Genomic DNA, 16,635 nt, shown 5'->3' with positions numbered 1-16,635 from the left:
CAAAGGGGGTGAGGATAAACCTCACCCCCAAAATCCATGGAGGGTGAGGCTTATCCTCACCCTACGTGAGGGCCCTCACGCAGCCTCCCTCCACCGCACCTCAACGAGTGGCAGAGGCAGAGACAGAGAGAAAGAAAGATAGAGAGAGTGAGAGAGGGGAGCTTACCGGGTTCCAGCGTCGGCGACGAGGTAAACCTCCATCCCATCTTCGTCTTCTTCTTTATTTTGTTCTTTTTCAGTGAGTCGAGAGTCGACAACCATGGTTGTCGGTGACTCACAGAGGAAAAAAAAGTGAAACCGAGGGTCGGTCTGGGTGCGACCCAGACGGAACCGGGTCAGTCTGGGTCACGCCCAGACCGAACCTAAGGTCGGGTCAGTATAAAAAAAAATGTTGGTTGAACCGGTTCAGTTCAAACTGGGTCTAGCCAAACCGGTTTATGTGGGTCGGTTCACAATGAATCAGGTCTGAGCGAAACTGGTTTGGATCAACCTGAGTTAGACCAAACCGGTTTGGTCTAACTGGATCTGGGTTCTTAGTTCAGGTCCAGTTTGATCTGGACATGTTCTGGATCCAGACTGACTGTCCTGGATCTGATTGAATCAGTCTTGGATCCATATTAGAACTAAATCTAGATCCAGTTAGATTGTTTAGATCCAGTCAGATTATTCTGGATTCAGTCAGACTGATCTGGATCCAACCAAGACTGTTCTGGATCTAGTCAGAATATTCTGGACCCAGTTAGAACTTTTTGATCCAGTCATACAGTTCTGGACCCAGATGAGTAATGGATCTGGATCCAGTTCAAATATATTGAAACTAGATTATAGATGGATCTAGATCAGGTAATTCTATAATTGGACCAAAATTCAAAATAACCAGAATATCCTTTTGGGTACCCAAGATCTATTCTGTAAATAGACATAACTTTGCACTCTAAACTCGAAATCGAGTGAGGATTGGTGCGTTGGACTCGTATCATAGAAGAGAATCTATTGGTCTATGGTCTTCAGTTAAATCAGTGATACAAAAATTAAGGGTTCATGAGTAAATTCAGGAAGGGTATTTTGGTAATTTTGTAAAATATTTTATGCATTAATGTGAGCATGTTTGTGTAATGACCACATCATACTGTTAGAGCTTCTTGAAACTCGGTTGTGGTGAGAGCACAACGTTTGCACTTGAGGTATGAGATATTATAAGTAATTTTAGATGTGAATAAATATTTTTACGTTATATGTTATTGTAATGTTGTGAATGAATATGAGTAGTATGATAGTATTCGAGTGAGATAATGACATGCATAAAAATTTTCATGTCTGACTTTATGAGTTGAATTCATATACATGTTTGTCGTGATATGCACGTTAGTTGTGGCGTGTCATGCATGTTAGAAAGGGATTAGATTTATGAATGCATGTCTATGTGGTGATTAATATCATGCATTATGATGAGATTATGTTTAGAATTAAACTCATTTATTCTATTCATATTTTATAAATAAATATTTTGATATCAGCATGCAACACTCCTTAAATCTCGAAAGTGGTGACCTGTGGCAAGGGCTACCTGGTTTGCAGTCACCATGAAGAGTGGGCCACCGGTGATTTAATGATGTAGAGACACTACATCATTGCTTGCTTAGTGAGAGATATGTGTGAGTCTTAAGGTCATCATGAAAATTAAGAATGAGATTTGTTGTGATTAGTTCACGACATCACTCGTGAGAGAATGAGTGAATTGCAAGTTTGAGAATGTGGTTCAATGTGTTGAACTTAGTCATGACTCAGGGTTACACTCACACCGGCTATGGGACTCTAGAGGACCATTGATGGTTGATAATCATCACGGTTAATATGTAGCATGAACCATACCAAGATTGAGAGCTTGACCTCCTAGCTAGCTACCAGTGGGGTCCCCGTAATAGTTCACTGCAGTGCCTGGTGGTCCGGGGACCACTAGGAGTGTATGGTTCATTGTCTGGCCAACATGTAGAATTGAGGTATTCTACGGGGTTGTTACGCCCATAGACGACTATGACCGGTATAGTCAACCTAGTGATAGTTGTGAGAAAGTGTTTGAGAAAGTTAATGAGGGTAATTAAAATATACAAACTTGTGTGGTATGTCAAAAACTAAACTAAGACTTAGGGGCTTAGAACTCACTACAATTGTAAGTTTAAATGTTTATTTGCTTATAATTTTTTTTTACTTGGTTGTAGACTCACCCTCATGTTTAATTACAATTGTAGGTTGCAGGCACACTAGCACAGACTGAACTTGATCAACTTCTTCGTCAGAGTATTTGGTAGATTTTATTTTTATGTCATTGAATAAATATATAATTGCTTTTTCTTTGTTATGAATGATGAACATTGTAAAGAAAAAGTTGATTATGGGAATAAAATGATTTTTTTAGCTATGTTTTCTCTGTGTGAACTTTGAATTATTTTCTTTTGGAAAGTAATACCAATCAAACTCAGACTCCTTAGGTCCCAGATCGGGATATTATAAAGTGGTATCAAAGTCAGGTTCACACAAAGAAATTCATCATTCATAATAAGTTCAATGACATAGAATATGATATAAGTCTCTGCTCGATAAGAATACGTTAGTAACTAAGTTGTTTTATGATTAGGAAATGGCTAGTGAGAACAACAATCACGAAGACCCTAAAGCACAAGACCCTTCGGAGCCACCTGTTGTAGGAAGAGAGGAGTTTGTCGCTGCAATGACGATGACAACTAGAGTCATGGCAAGCATGGCTCAAATAGTTAGAGACTTGACACCATGACCCCCGCCAATTTATATCATTGCCGAAGAGAGAGATGCTTATCGACAGGACTACCCTGACACTACTCAGGGTCGATAGACACAGTCTTACGGGTGAAGGACTCACCAGTCCCACCATTAGAGAGCTCGGTCAGTGCGTGGCCGGATGACGAGAGATTGGATGGAGGCTCAAGGAGGAGTTGCAAGGAGAGCATCCCTTAGCACAAACTTTATGTCTCAGGGAGGGTCTCGTATGACTATTGCAAGGGAACAACATATGTCCCAGGTCATCTAGGTGGTTGTCATGAATGCAGCCAATCGAAGAGTTTTAAATCCAACCGAGGAGTTTCTTGTTGAAGAAACAAAGAGAACAATAATGTAGGTCGTAGAGACAGTATGACTTACTGCATAAGCGAATGGAAGCAGCCTGTGACTAGTTCAGGGACGAGCAGTATCGAGAGATTCATGGCAGGAAGGCAAAGATGAAGATCCCATGATTGATCCTACTTTACACATATGCGACTTAAATGCTCCTCTTATGACCCATCCTTAGCATATGCGGAGGAGTTTAAGGAGTAAACCAAGCTTTGGATTGATCAAAGAGTAATATGACGACGCATTTAGGAATACTTAGCTTTATTTAGTTTAGTTCGATTATTCATTGTTTTGCTTTATTTTCTTCTTGTTTGCTTAGTAATATTTTATTTATGTGTACTTGAATGATTAATAAAATAAAATAAGATATTTTGAGTAAATGAGTATCATAATCGCTAATATATGATAGAATTTTATACGAGTATGAATGAATCAAATAAAGATAAGCCTATTACGTGATAATTTTAATGTAGCACATGAGTTATTTGACTTTATAGCTACACATATCACTACCTCAACTTTTGAGAAATGGTTGCTCATTGTACCTTCACGATTGAGTGTTTCTTACTTGATAGAAACACCTATAGGCAAGTCCACCGTTGTGGGTGCGATATATAACAATTGTATAGTGAAAATAGAAAATCGCGAGTTGCCTGTGAACTTATTGCAACTCGATTTCAAAGATATAGACGTCGTTCTCAACATGGACTGGTTGTTGGACCATCATGCCATCATTAACTGTAGAAAGAAGAGTACCAGTTTTTAAAAACCCCAGACTTCAACTTTTACATATTAGGGTGTTAGAAAACTATTGAAACTAATGATCATATCTTGTCTAACGGCCAATACATATATTAAAAAAGGATGCATGGGATTTCTGGCCTACATGAAGACCGAAGAGAGATAAGACCTCACCATATCAGATGTGGACATAGTTCATAAATATGCTGATATTTTTCTAGAAAATCTATCAGGCATCCCTCTTGATTGTGAGATTGAATTCTAAATTGATCTTGTTTCAGGAACATCACCCATTTTAAAGGCTTCCTATCGGATAGGACCTGCAGAACTTAAGGAACTCAATGAGCAATTGCAAGAACTATTGGATAAAGGTTTTATTTGGTCATCAGTATCTCCATGAGGTACTCCAATCCTGTTTGTTAAGATGAATGATGGATCATTGCGTATCTGTATAGACTATCGGCAATTGAATGTAGTGACCATCAAGAATAAATATCCATTGTCATGGATTGATGATTTGTTCGATCAACTTCAAGGAGCGGCATGTTTCTCGAAGTTGGATTTGAGATCGGGTTATCATCAACTGAAAATTAAGAAAGAAGATGTAGCTAAGACGACATTCAGATCAAGATATAGCCATTATGAATTCTTGGTCATGCCTTTTTGTCTGACTAATGCAGCAACAAACTTTATGGACATGATGAATGAAGTTTTAAGAGCATATTTAGATAAGTTCATGGTGGTATTTGTTGATGACATTCTCATTTATTCCACCATGAGAGAGCAGTGATGATGCGTTAATTACTCATAAATATAATATATTTTTATTACATAAATACATCATTTATAAGTTTAGAATCCTCACTTACATGCATTTAGATGTCATTGAACTATAGTTCAAATTTTGTTCGAATCAGACTTAAAACAAGAGAGTTATCGCATTTACAGTGTAGCGGGTCGTACCTCAGAGCAAATTGGGTCAAAATCAAATCCAAATGGCCCATCTGGGCCATGGACCAATGCAAAAGGTACCAAATCCACCCCACATCAGACCCAAACCCAATTTTGAAAAGAATTGCTAAAAAACCCCTCAAAAAGAGCGCCTAGCAATATTTTTGATTTTAATCCTTCTTTTGGAAAATGCGAAAATTGGGGTGTTGTCTATAAAATATAATTTTAAAAACCCTAAATTGGTCTTTGTCTTGAGAGTTGTGCCTAAGCAGCCCGATTCTCGAACCTCCATTCTCTCTCCCAGCCACCACGCATCTCATTTCCTTCTTCTTCTTGGTTTTGTTAGGATTTCCTTGCAAATTCCTTGCTATCGCCCCTTCTTCTCTTCCATTTTTGTTCTTCTCTTATTCCATATCTTCCCCTTCTTTGCATGCTTGTTGTAGCTGATGTTCTAGGCTTCATTTTTGCAGGAGGAGCAGCTTGTGGAGTGCGCCTATCTTGGTTGGGGTGTTGTCTGCCCCTCCAAGGTAAGCCGGCCCTACCTCTCTGGTTCTCTTTTCCATCTAATTGCAAATCGGCTCTCATTCCATATTCGAAGCATCTTCACTCTGCACATTCCATCATTTTGCAGCAAAGGAAGCATAGTTGCAGCATCAATGAGGTCCCTTTAGGTGCAAATCTGAGCCAAATTCCGCTCACCCCCGTACCTCCTCATTCGTCGGACATCCCCAATAATTGGTATGTCTTCCTATCTCTCTCTTTTAGCATAAAACCCATGTGCGTGAGTGTCTTTCTTTTTCTGCTGTGTGTGTGTTCTGTATTTCTGTCAACCTTAATGTGTAAAGTTAGTGCATAAGCCAGCACTTAGATCGAATCCAAGTAGGATGTCTTTTGAGATTTTGAATTGCTTTGCAGTTTGAAATTCATTTGCATCGTTTTTCCTTCTAAGATAAAACCGGCTAGGTTGATTCTAGCCAGCTGAATCGTTGGTGTTAGGATTTTCTTTGTTCAGTTAATTAGCATAAATTAGTTGTGTTGTTGTGTGATTTACGTAGTCTTTAATACTGTAGAGATGTTGTTTACTATTTTGTTCTGAGTTGCATTCAAATAGCAACTAAATTGGGTAGATTCCCTCTACCCGATTTAAGCATTTTAGGGTAACTAGTCTTTAATGGTTGATTTTCGGTGTTAGCATTAGAATTAGCTGTTTTAACTGGTAATTAGTAGGTTAGTTCAGTGTGATGTAAATTTAAGTGTTGAGTTTCATTTTGCATACTTTAGGTGCGATTTCACTTTAAGTGATTTAGGTATTTGTTAAGTGAAAATGTATATGGTAATTGGGGTTTGTTGCATGTTTATATCTAATCATGTTAGCTGTCTATTAAGCTAATTTTCTTCAGTAATAGTCGTTTGATTGATTTAATTAATGTGAATAGGTCTGGTAGTTCATGCACCAAAAACCGAGTAGAGTCTCTCTACTCGAATTAGGTGTTGTAAATAATACAGAGTTTGCTCATGTTTGGATTAGATTTTGGTATTTTCTGTGTTGACAGTATTTCTGTGGGTGTTCCAATGCTAATTAGTGAGATTGGTTAGGTTGTAGTAATATAGTTCAATCATGTGTTAAACTATTTTTGTAAGATTTAGATGTAGATCCCATTTGGGCGATTTTGGTGTTTTGAGTAAAGTAGACTTTCTTAGTTATGTTGTGAGTGGCTGTTAGCAGTAGGGTCAGTTAATTATAGGTTTACTAGTGAGTTAATCTAGATTATAGCAGTGTTGCTTGCTGAGTGTTCGTTTGGTGTTAGATTAGATCGTGCATTAACCTTGTTTAGTTGTAGTTTTCATGATTAGATGTTTTTATATGTTATTTGCATTGCGTATTGTATTAGGTTGTTGTTGTCCGTTTTGTCATAGTTACAAACTTTAGTTCCTTGCAGTAATAAAGTAATTTAGATAACACTAGGGTTGTTTTGTGGATTTTGATTCATGTAATTAGTTTTGGTTGTTTTAGTATTAACTAGTTTCATCTCCAGGTAGTTGATGTTAACCTTGTATAGAGGATAGGGTTTGTGCATTGATTTTTAGGTAGATTTTTGTTTTCAGTATGCAGTAAATGTTAAATAGTTAGTAGTTGTTGCATTGATTATTTTAATTATGTTAGATTAACCATAGTTAGTTTAGTTCTAATCCCAATATCGTTTATAAGTAGTTTCACTTTTATTGATGTTTTGCATTGTTTATTAGATTCGGGTTGGCAACCTGCTTTAATTCCAATTAGTTACTATTTAGATTGTTACATCATGTAGTTATGGTAGATTAGGGTTTGCTTGTGTCTCACTACATTGACGCAACCGATTTTGCTCGTTTGCCAAAAATCGGCAAGGTTTCCCCTCTTGCCGGCGTGACGGCTTGTGAGAAGAGCTCTGGTATCTATGGTTGTGAGCTTGAGTGATTTTTCAGTGTGGTTAGCATGGTAATCAGTAGTTTCCAGTGTTAATGGCATAATTAGGATTTTAGGTTTGATTTTCGCATAATTTTGATCTTCGCATCAGTTGATTTCCTGAATAGGCTTATTGCATTTTTTTGTTGGATTTTGTGATGCCTATATCTGATGTTTTAGGAGTGCTTTTTGGAATCCAAAAGCTTCACTAAATTTTTGGCTTTGTCAGGAATACAACAGAACATAAATCACTCCAATCAGACTTCGTTTAGGCCATCTACGCTTTATTTTTCGATCGCCTATCAGAAATTAGGGTTTCACATAACATGGGGGCAAAATAATCATTTCCTATTTTACCTAGTTTTTCTAATTTCGTATTTCAGTGTTGTATTAGGTTTTTAACATTAGTTTAGAGTTAATTATAAGTGTTATAATAATTAGTTTAGGGAATTAACTCTGGTAATCTTTCATTTTATGTAAATTAGGTTAGTGGTTAATTTTAGAATTAATTTAGAAATAGTCATTTTGATTTCTTTAAATAGTTTCACTAACTTCATTTCTATGTTGTGCAGTGCAGGTGATATCAAGTTATGGATTAAGAGAAATTCATCCAAGCAGTATCGTGCTTCAATAGTATAATGACAAAAATGCTTTTGTGTTCGCAGGCTTAAGTCACTGCGCGTTTCTTTTCAGTTCGTGTTCAATTTTGTTTACATTGTACTATTCTCTATAATTCAACAAGTTCAATATCAATAAAATGTAAATTTCAGTTTTAATTTGAGTATATCCTGTTTCTTGTGGATCGATCTGACTCACCACTTACGTGGGAAATCAGTATTATTACTTGGTTGTTGATTTTTCAAAACAATTTCAGCGACAAAATAATATTTTAAAATAGCACTTACAAAAATCTGATCAAGCATCATGAGGAACACCTGAGAATAGTTCTACAGACACTAAGAGAACATCAACTCTACACCAAATTCTCTAAGTGTGTCTTTTGGTTGGAACAAGTGTCCCTCCTTGGACATTGTTTCTAAAGATGGAATTATGGTAGACCCTGCAAAAATTGAAGCAGTCACCAATTGATCTAGACCTAAGAATGCTACCGAGATTCGCAGTTTCTTGGGATTGGTTGGGTACTATCGACATTTTATGGAAGAATTTTCCTTATTAGCTGCTTTAATGACAAAGCTCACTAAGAAAAATGTAAAGTTTGAGTGGAATGACAAGTATGAGCAAAGTTTTCACGAGATTAAAAAGCATTTGACCACTGCTCCAGTGTTGGTCTTACCTTCTGGATCCGGAGGTTTCACTATTTATAGCGATGCCTCTCATAAGGGATTGGGTTGTGTTTTGATGCAGCATGGTAAGGTGATAGCTTATGCATCTTGCCAACCCAAACAGAAGAGGGAAAGAGGCATCGCCCCTTTCCCCTTCCTCTTCTTCTTAAACAAAGAGGGGGCGGCCGCGGGAGCCGACCCTCTCTGGCAGGGGGGGTCGGTCACCGACATCGGACGTCTCTCTCTCTCTTACCCTTTTTTTTTCTCTGAAAATCGCCGACAGCCATGGTTGTCGACCCTCACTCACCGAAAACGAAAAGAAAGAAGAAGGTGAAGGAGGGTGCTCACCTTGCCGCCGTCATCGCCGGTAAGCCGCCTCTTCTCTCTCACTTTCTTTGTCGCCCTCTCTTTGTCTCTCCCTCTGCCGCTCATTGAGGTGTGGTGGAGGGAGACTGCGTAAGGGCTATTTATAGCCCTCACGCAGGGTGAGGTTACGCCTCACCCTCCGCGAATTTTTGGGGGGGTGTGGTTAATTCTCATCCCCCGCTCTGTCGTGGGAAAGGCGGTTTCCCTAATTGGGAAACCAACTTTCCCCTTTTTGATTTTTTTTCCTCTAAAAATCGTTGATAGCCATGGCTGCTTGCCCTCACTCACCGAAAATGAAAAGAAAGAAGAAGGAGAAGAGGAGCAGGGTGCTCACCTTGTCGTCGTCGCCATCATCATCGCCGGTAAGCTGCCTCTTCTCTCTCACCCTCTCTGTCGCCCTCTCTCTCTCTCTCTCCCTCTGCCGCTCGTTGAGGTGCGGTGGAGGGAGGCTGAGTGAGGGCTACAGGGTGAGGATAAGCCTCACCCTCCGCAGATTTTTTGGGGTGTGAGGTTTATCCTCATCCCCCGCTCTTTCGTGTTGGGAAATCGACTTTCCCCTTTTTTATTTTTATTTTTTAACGCTTATCCCCTCCGGCGATCTAGTTGTGGTGTGGATGATCTGGAGAATCAGAAATGAACAAATTTTTGAGGTCCTTCGTAAATAGCTTCTCTCTACAGCAGGAAGGGTCATTGATTTTGAGAGAACAACTAATGACAATTATAAAGAACTCATCGTCTGAGGTTGCTATTAGATGGAGGAAGCTCGAAAACTGGATCCTGCCAAAGCCGAGTTGCCTTCTTTTGTGCATTCAGAGTCGTTTCAGGGCAAGGTGGCACCTTGGCTTTACTATCAGATCTCACAGCATGTTGTTGTTTTGTGCCTGAAACAATAGCAGACAGAGAGTTGTGTGGGTGCCCCAACATTTTGATATTGATCGATGCTAAGTCCAAGTTATTTTGGAAACTTGTTGGAAGGACATTGTAGTTCACCTTATCAAGTTTATTGAAGGTCGTGATCAAGGTCAAAACATCCTTCAACCAGTGAAGGAGTTTTTGTATAGCTTAGATAGGTTCTCTGTACAAAAACCTCATTTTAATTCGAACTCTATAGCGAAACAGTTATCAAAATTAGCGTTAGGGGGTGTTTAAAAAAGTTGAAAACATCGCCCCCGAGACTGGTTCCCCATTGGGACTGATTGACAAAATGTACACAATATTTAGAGTGAAATGGCAGCTTGCCTTTCAAAAAGAAAACTCCACTTAATCGCATTCGGTAAGCAGAAACCGTATTCGATCATAATCAGGTTTTGGATTTTGCTACCAAATCCAAGTGATATCTGGATTTGACATATACCCACGTCTGGTTACATGTAAAACATCTGATTCCATTTGAGTTTTTATCCATCCTAATACAAATCCGTCTAACCAATATATATCCAATTAGTAGAATCTGGTAATCCAAACCATTTACATGCCTAAAAAAGAGTTTTTAGAAGTGTAAACTTGAAGTGTTTAAGAAACATAAGGGAAAAGCAAGCACAACAACTAAAACGAGAAGAAATGGATCAAAATAAGAAATTAAACAAAATTTGGTAATTAAACTTTTTTTTAACTCTTCATCCAAAAGTATCCATCATGTGCAAATTTCCTAAATATTATAAAAGCAGGAGGAAGGGCATCAGCGGCAAAAAATTGGATGTTTTATAACTTTTTATTTATTCTTGCCATGTGGGTTGAGAATGTAATTAAAAATTTGTATGGGCATTTGTATAGAATTTTTATAAAAAAAGGGGTGTTACTTATATGGCACACTGTAATTTTTTCAAAAGTCAATTACTATTTATAACTACTCTCTCTCTCTCTCTCCAAAACGTCTCCCCTTCTTAATGGTTATAAAATGAAAAAATATTATACTGTTTTAAATTTATCGACATGTTTATGATTCGGATATTTTTTCCTTTCAATCTTGATAAATGTATATGATTTAAAACTTTTTCTTTTACCATTTATCTTATAGGGCCCAGCCATGTGGTCAGACCGATTATCTAGTTTGTAATAAAAGCATAATAAAAAAATACAGTTCTAATACTTAAGAGTATATTTCCAACTTCAAAAACAAAAAGACAAGCTTTTCATTATGAGAAGAGAGCTTCTCATAGAGTTTCTGAAGGGTGACTGGGTGAAAGAAGTGTGTGGCTTCATGCTTCTGAAGCAAGTTTACAAGGTTTTAATAAGCTCTCAATAACTATAGTTGGAACAAAATTTAATTGCAGTAGAAATTGGAATCGTATAAATCAAACACAGATTATCTTTTCAGAAGTTGGTGTTCTTTACCCTTACTGGATAACACCTACCTATCCTCTTCTCTAAGGGACATTTCATAGATCATTGCTCCCCCTGGGGTCCCATTCTTGTGTCCTGACTTGGTTAATTTTGCACGATAGGATCCAGACCCACAGTAATTTAAAGAAGTGAGGCATTCAGCTCCCGAGTTGGTGTGTGCTTTGTCAAGCTGCGAAAGAATCTCTGTTTCACTTGTTCTAGTCTTGCCCAATATTTGTGAAACTCTTAAGCAGGACCTGGAGGCATACAGAAGTGTTTGTTAAGGAGGAGGCCTTTGCGCTAGATCTGATCTTGGGCCCGGTTTGTATTAAGCGTAGCACGAGGTGGAGGTTGATCTGACGGACATGGTTGCTTACCTCTTGGTGGTTTATTTGGATGGCGCGAAAACGATGCTCATTTTCGTCAAATTCCGGTTAACATTCATAACTTGGTGCATAAAATCTTGGTAGATGTTTATGCGATCTTGCGTATGCATCTTAGTGATCTTCCACTCCCTCCTACTGACGCTCCCTCTTTTTTGCCGCCCTCTTGACCGGCGGCTCCTGCGTGAGCCCGTTTTGTCTGTTGTTTTTTTTCTCTTCTGCTTTCTTTATTTGTTTTGGCTTTCGCTCTTGTTCAGTTCATGGGTTCAACATTTTGTTGATCTTCATGAGTGGTGGTAATGTTGAATTTCTTTAGGCTCTAAGAGAAATTCCTGCCAATAGCGTAAAAAGCATAAATCAGCCCCTCTACAAAAGGCAGCTCTTTTAATTTCATGAGTAAAAGCCTTTCTTTTCCCGGTTTTTATTAAGTTGGTGAAATCTTTTCTAGGTTTAGCACTGTCATTAAGTAGAGACTGGCAATGGATAATTACATGTTTACTTTATTGACAATGAAAATTGTTTATCTATTCAGTCAAACTCTTGCAGCTCAGCAACTAATTAAACTATATCAGAAAGTTGGAGCTGTGTGTGGGATCCAACTTTCACTTTTTGAACTTGTCAACCATGTCTCTTTCAGGGGTGTACTGAAATCTGAAGTGCAATCCCCTTTATCTTTATATCTAAAGGAGACTGTGTTGGTAGGTTCTACTCTTATGAATTAAATAATACAGGAATCTTGGAGGTTCACACTTGATACACACACAGAGATGTCACTTAATTACTCTTGCGTTTATTACACATACCTGCTGGTTGAGTTTTTTTTTTTTTGGGGGGGGGGGGGGGGGGGCTTGGCCACTTAGCTGGGTGGTCAGGGTTCTATTCCTATGGTTGTCAGCCCCTTGCATATAAGAAGGGGCTTGGGCATTATGTCTCTTGCTCGTGCCAAAATAAGACAATTTACTGGTTTACACAGTTTAATCAAGTTTTTTGTGTAATATAAGCCATTGATTTTTTTTGTTGAGCTAAAAACATATGTAAACATGAAAATTGTTTAAACTAATACATGTTTTCTACTAAATAAAGCATAGAAATCACATTTATGAGTTTAAATTGAGAAAAAAAAACACATGCAAATATATTTTGTAAAGAAGTCTGGGATAGTCTGAAATGTAAAAAATCTAGAACTTACACATTATTTATATATACGTATTTGTGTGTGTGAGTGTGCGTGCAACATGCTGATCTAAGGAAAATGTTTTAGAATAAAGAACAGTGATTATCGCTTATATGACCAATATGACCATTCTTTGTATGTGTTTTTCAGGATGAGTACGCACAAATCAACTGCTGAAAAAAAGGGAGAATGAAATCCTCTCCCACCTCATGTTACGTTTGAATCCCGACGGGGGCCTGCTCACCAAGGGGTTATTTTTCAAAGAGCATATCAGGTCATATTGTATCATAACCGAACCTCGGTTCTCACTTGAAATTTTTGAAAGCTAGGCCCACGCACATCCCCATCAAATGAGATGCATGGCTGAGATTGAGTATAACCAAGGAATGGTGATATACAATATGACCTGATCTGCTCTTCATTGTTTAAGGGCAGGGTCCGGTGCTGGAGGCTGATCAGATGATCAGCATGACATTGGTACAACGTCAGCCCTACTATGTCATCCATTTGGAGGTCCATACTCCCGATGAATACAAACCTCAATAATACATGGATATATATCTTGTACAGTCGGTTGTACAATTTATCTAATACGAAACACCACACCTTTTTTTTTTCTCGGGAGCATTTTTGTTAATCTGACTCTACATATATGAATAATTTGTTTAGCAGAAAAAGGGTTATTGATGATGAGGGTATTAAGTTTACATAGGTGTTTTAACTTTTCAGAGCTTTAAAATTCAATTGCTCGTGTTTTTATAAGTTAGATTGAATCAATAGAGTTTGCAATTATGATTTTCTAACCAGATAGCACGTACATTCGACTGTACAAAAGATATATCCATGATAAAACGACTGCATCGAGATCTCCACACAAAAAATGAGAGAGTTAGAAAAAAATCATGCTATGATACACCATGAATCCTTCCATACGCATTAGAGATGACATCCCCACTTCCGGAATGATGATGTTAAAGTTATCCATTTACAACCCACAATATCAAGATCTCGTTACACAAATATCTTACTAACACCACAAAATTAGAGGTAAGGCTGATCATGTCATGACTCCACATTTTGTACCTCGGGTACCTCCATGATGCTGTCTAGACCTGGTTTCCAACTTCGATCACGTTGGTGATGATGATGATGATGTTGATCTTCAAGGGCAATCTGAAATCCTCTTGACTTCTGAATTCCCACCAACAATTCCTCCAAACCCTTCCTTCCATTCTCTCTGCAGTGCATCAACAACCACTCCACCTCCTGCTTCCTCAGCACCACCTTAACCCTGAATTTTCCCTTCTTAGAACCCTCTTGCTCCCCACCAAGGCTTAGGCCTGGTTTTGGTTCCTCCTCTTCTTGTACCTTTCCTCCTCTCTCTTCTTCTTTTTCCCCTTCTTTGCGTTGCATGCATGCCTCCAAGATGTTTCCCATGATGGGGAAACCCACTTCTTCTCTTGGGTTCTAAGAAGGGAGGCTTTGCAGAGAGAGAGATCTTCTCAGGTTGGGTAAAAGTTGAGGGAGGGTGGATGAGGGTGCTCAACTGGTATTTGAAGAGTCTTGGAATGACAACTTTCTTGGGTTTTTCATATTTTGATTTACATATTTATTTCACATTTTTTGTTAAACAACAAATATACCCTTGAGTTTGTCACCACACCATCCCTAGCTAGATGCCTAGCTAGGCACGCATCAATCAGGGCCCCTCAATCATAGACAGCCAAAATCTCGTGGGAAATTGAAATTTTTAATATTTCTCGCACTTTTCCAGCAAAATATCATCAAAAATTTTAATTTGAAAATAATAATTAATTTTCATAGAAGAAAAATAAAATAAACTTTTTAAATTTTTTAATTTCTCACGATATTTACATTTTTATCAAGGCATTGGCCTATGGAACCAGAGATTCGCCCCATGTAGTTGAGGTAAGGCATGATAATCATCATGATGATGATTTACATTTTTATCAGCTTGGCAATTTTTCACTTTTTTTTGAAAAAATGCCAATATTTTGTCACTATTGGAACCAAATCCAAACTTATTCTAACACATATACTAGGGGTGCATTTGAATGCACTAGATATGATATCCTAGAATCTCAGATCAGTGGATTTATAGTTCGACCCCCCTTCATTGGACTAGAAATTTATGGATCTCAGTTATTTTTGGGATTTTAGATCCTCCTTTTGAGGAAAGATCGGATATGGCATGGGCCGCATGCTAGATTTAACTTTGGTCCTCATATTTGTGCATCTTCTGGTGCACTCAAATGCACCTTAAAATCCTTAGTCGAGAATCTTCCCACAAAATGGATCAGATCACCTTGGAAATACGATTTGGATCCAAATATCAAACTAAAATAGGTATACCAAAGCCAACTTAAAGTTGGCTTATAAGGCTTGCAACGTATTACCCAATTCAAGCTAGAATGGACCCATGTTGAGCTCAATTTTTTGATATTTTTCTCCGATCCACACCATGATCCATTATTTCGATATTAATGGGACTGTCTTATCTTCCATTTTGAGCAGTCCAAGTTCAAAAATGAGAAAATATCCAGCTATCACCATTGGCATTTACATATTATTGCAACAATAGGGAGTAAATATATAACATTATTTTATTATTTTATTCTATTAGAAATGCATATGCCTCGCCTGTGAACGTGGAACCTGTTCCTTGTTGAAAAGGACATCTTTCAATGGCCCTTGGTTCCTTTTTGGAGGTATTATCGTGGAGGAACCAGCAGCGTACTTATTATACTTGATAACATATCCAAGCTTGAAGGATATGCATTAACCAACCTTAGTTTAGACTTCTTGTCTGGACCCAGCCAGGACCAACTCCGGGTCCAGTGCAAGATGAATTGCATAGACTTCAAATTGACTTGGTAGTGAAGCAGTCAAATAGCTCGATCTCAGTCAGACAAAATGTGCTCAACCACACAAGACTCAGGCTGATTTATTTGGGCCAAGCCACGTGCCGATCCACTTAGAAAAAATATGACCAATTGACGTCCAACCCAAAGGCTGTAGCCCTAACAACTGCATAACTGCTCAATTGGTCCTCAGGATTATATTTATACATCAACCAAGAATAGTAATAGCGTTCTCCCTAATTAATCTTCGTGATTAGCGACAAAAAATGGATTTCCCCAAAAACATGGGTGTAAGAAAATCCCATTTTAATGGAGTATAGCATTCAGATCCGTTCACAACTGGACTGGTGCAGTCAGGCCTTTAAATCAATCCAAATCCAATTATATCCTGGTGACTCTCCATCTAGAATTATACCAAATTTTACTTTGATTTTTTTTTTCTGGAATTAAGATTCAAAACACCTTTGGCAATTCGAACTATCTGTCTAAATGGATCTTATGTGAGTTACCAAATGCAGTCAAATGGATCTGGGTAATAGGGAATCCAATCCTAGCTCACACTGTTGGCATCTGCTACGCACGGAAAGAGTTCAAAATATCGATTCTATTCGGTACGATTGGTGCCCGATCCGATAGACAGGCCCAAATGGCCCGTTGAACCGCTAAGTGACGATTGATGATGCAATTTTTATCAATAAAGCAGAATCACAAAACTACAGCGCATGATTTCAAGCTGGTGGGGACAAAAAAGGGTTCTCCTTTATTTATTTTTGGTTTGTGGCACTTCAAATATTTTTCTCACGATATGTCAAAATTTTATTATTATTTAATTCATTATTGTTTATCACCGACAGGGTCTCTCTCTCTCTCTCTCGAAAACACCTTGGCGTCAATCACGAGGAAGATTTTGACCGTGAGGTTAGTGTCATATGCTCATGTCTCCCCC

This window comes from Nuphar pumila, chromosome 5 (assembly GCF_984573655.1).
Source record: "Nuphar pumila chromosome 5, dmNupPumi1.hap1.1, whole genome shotgun sequence".
NCBI classification, from domain to species: domain Eukaryota; kingdom Viridiplantae; phylum Streptophyta; class Magnoliopsida; order Nymphaeales; family Nymphaeaceae; genus Nuphar; species Nuphar pumila.
The sequence above is the reverse complement of the archived record's forward strand: the minus strand, read 5'-3'. Positions refer to the sequence as shown.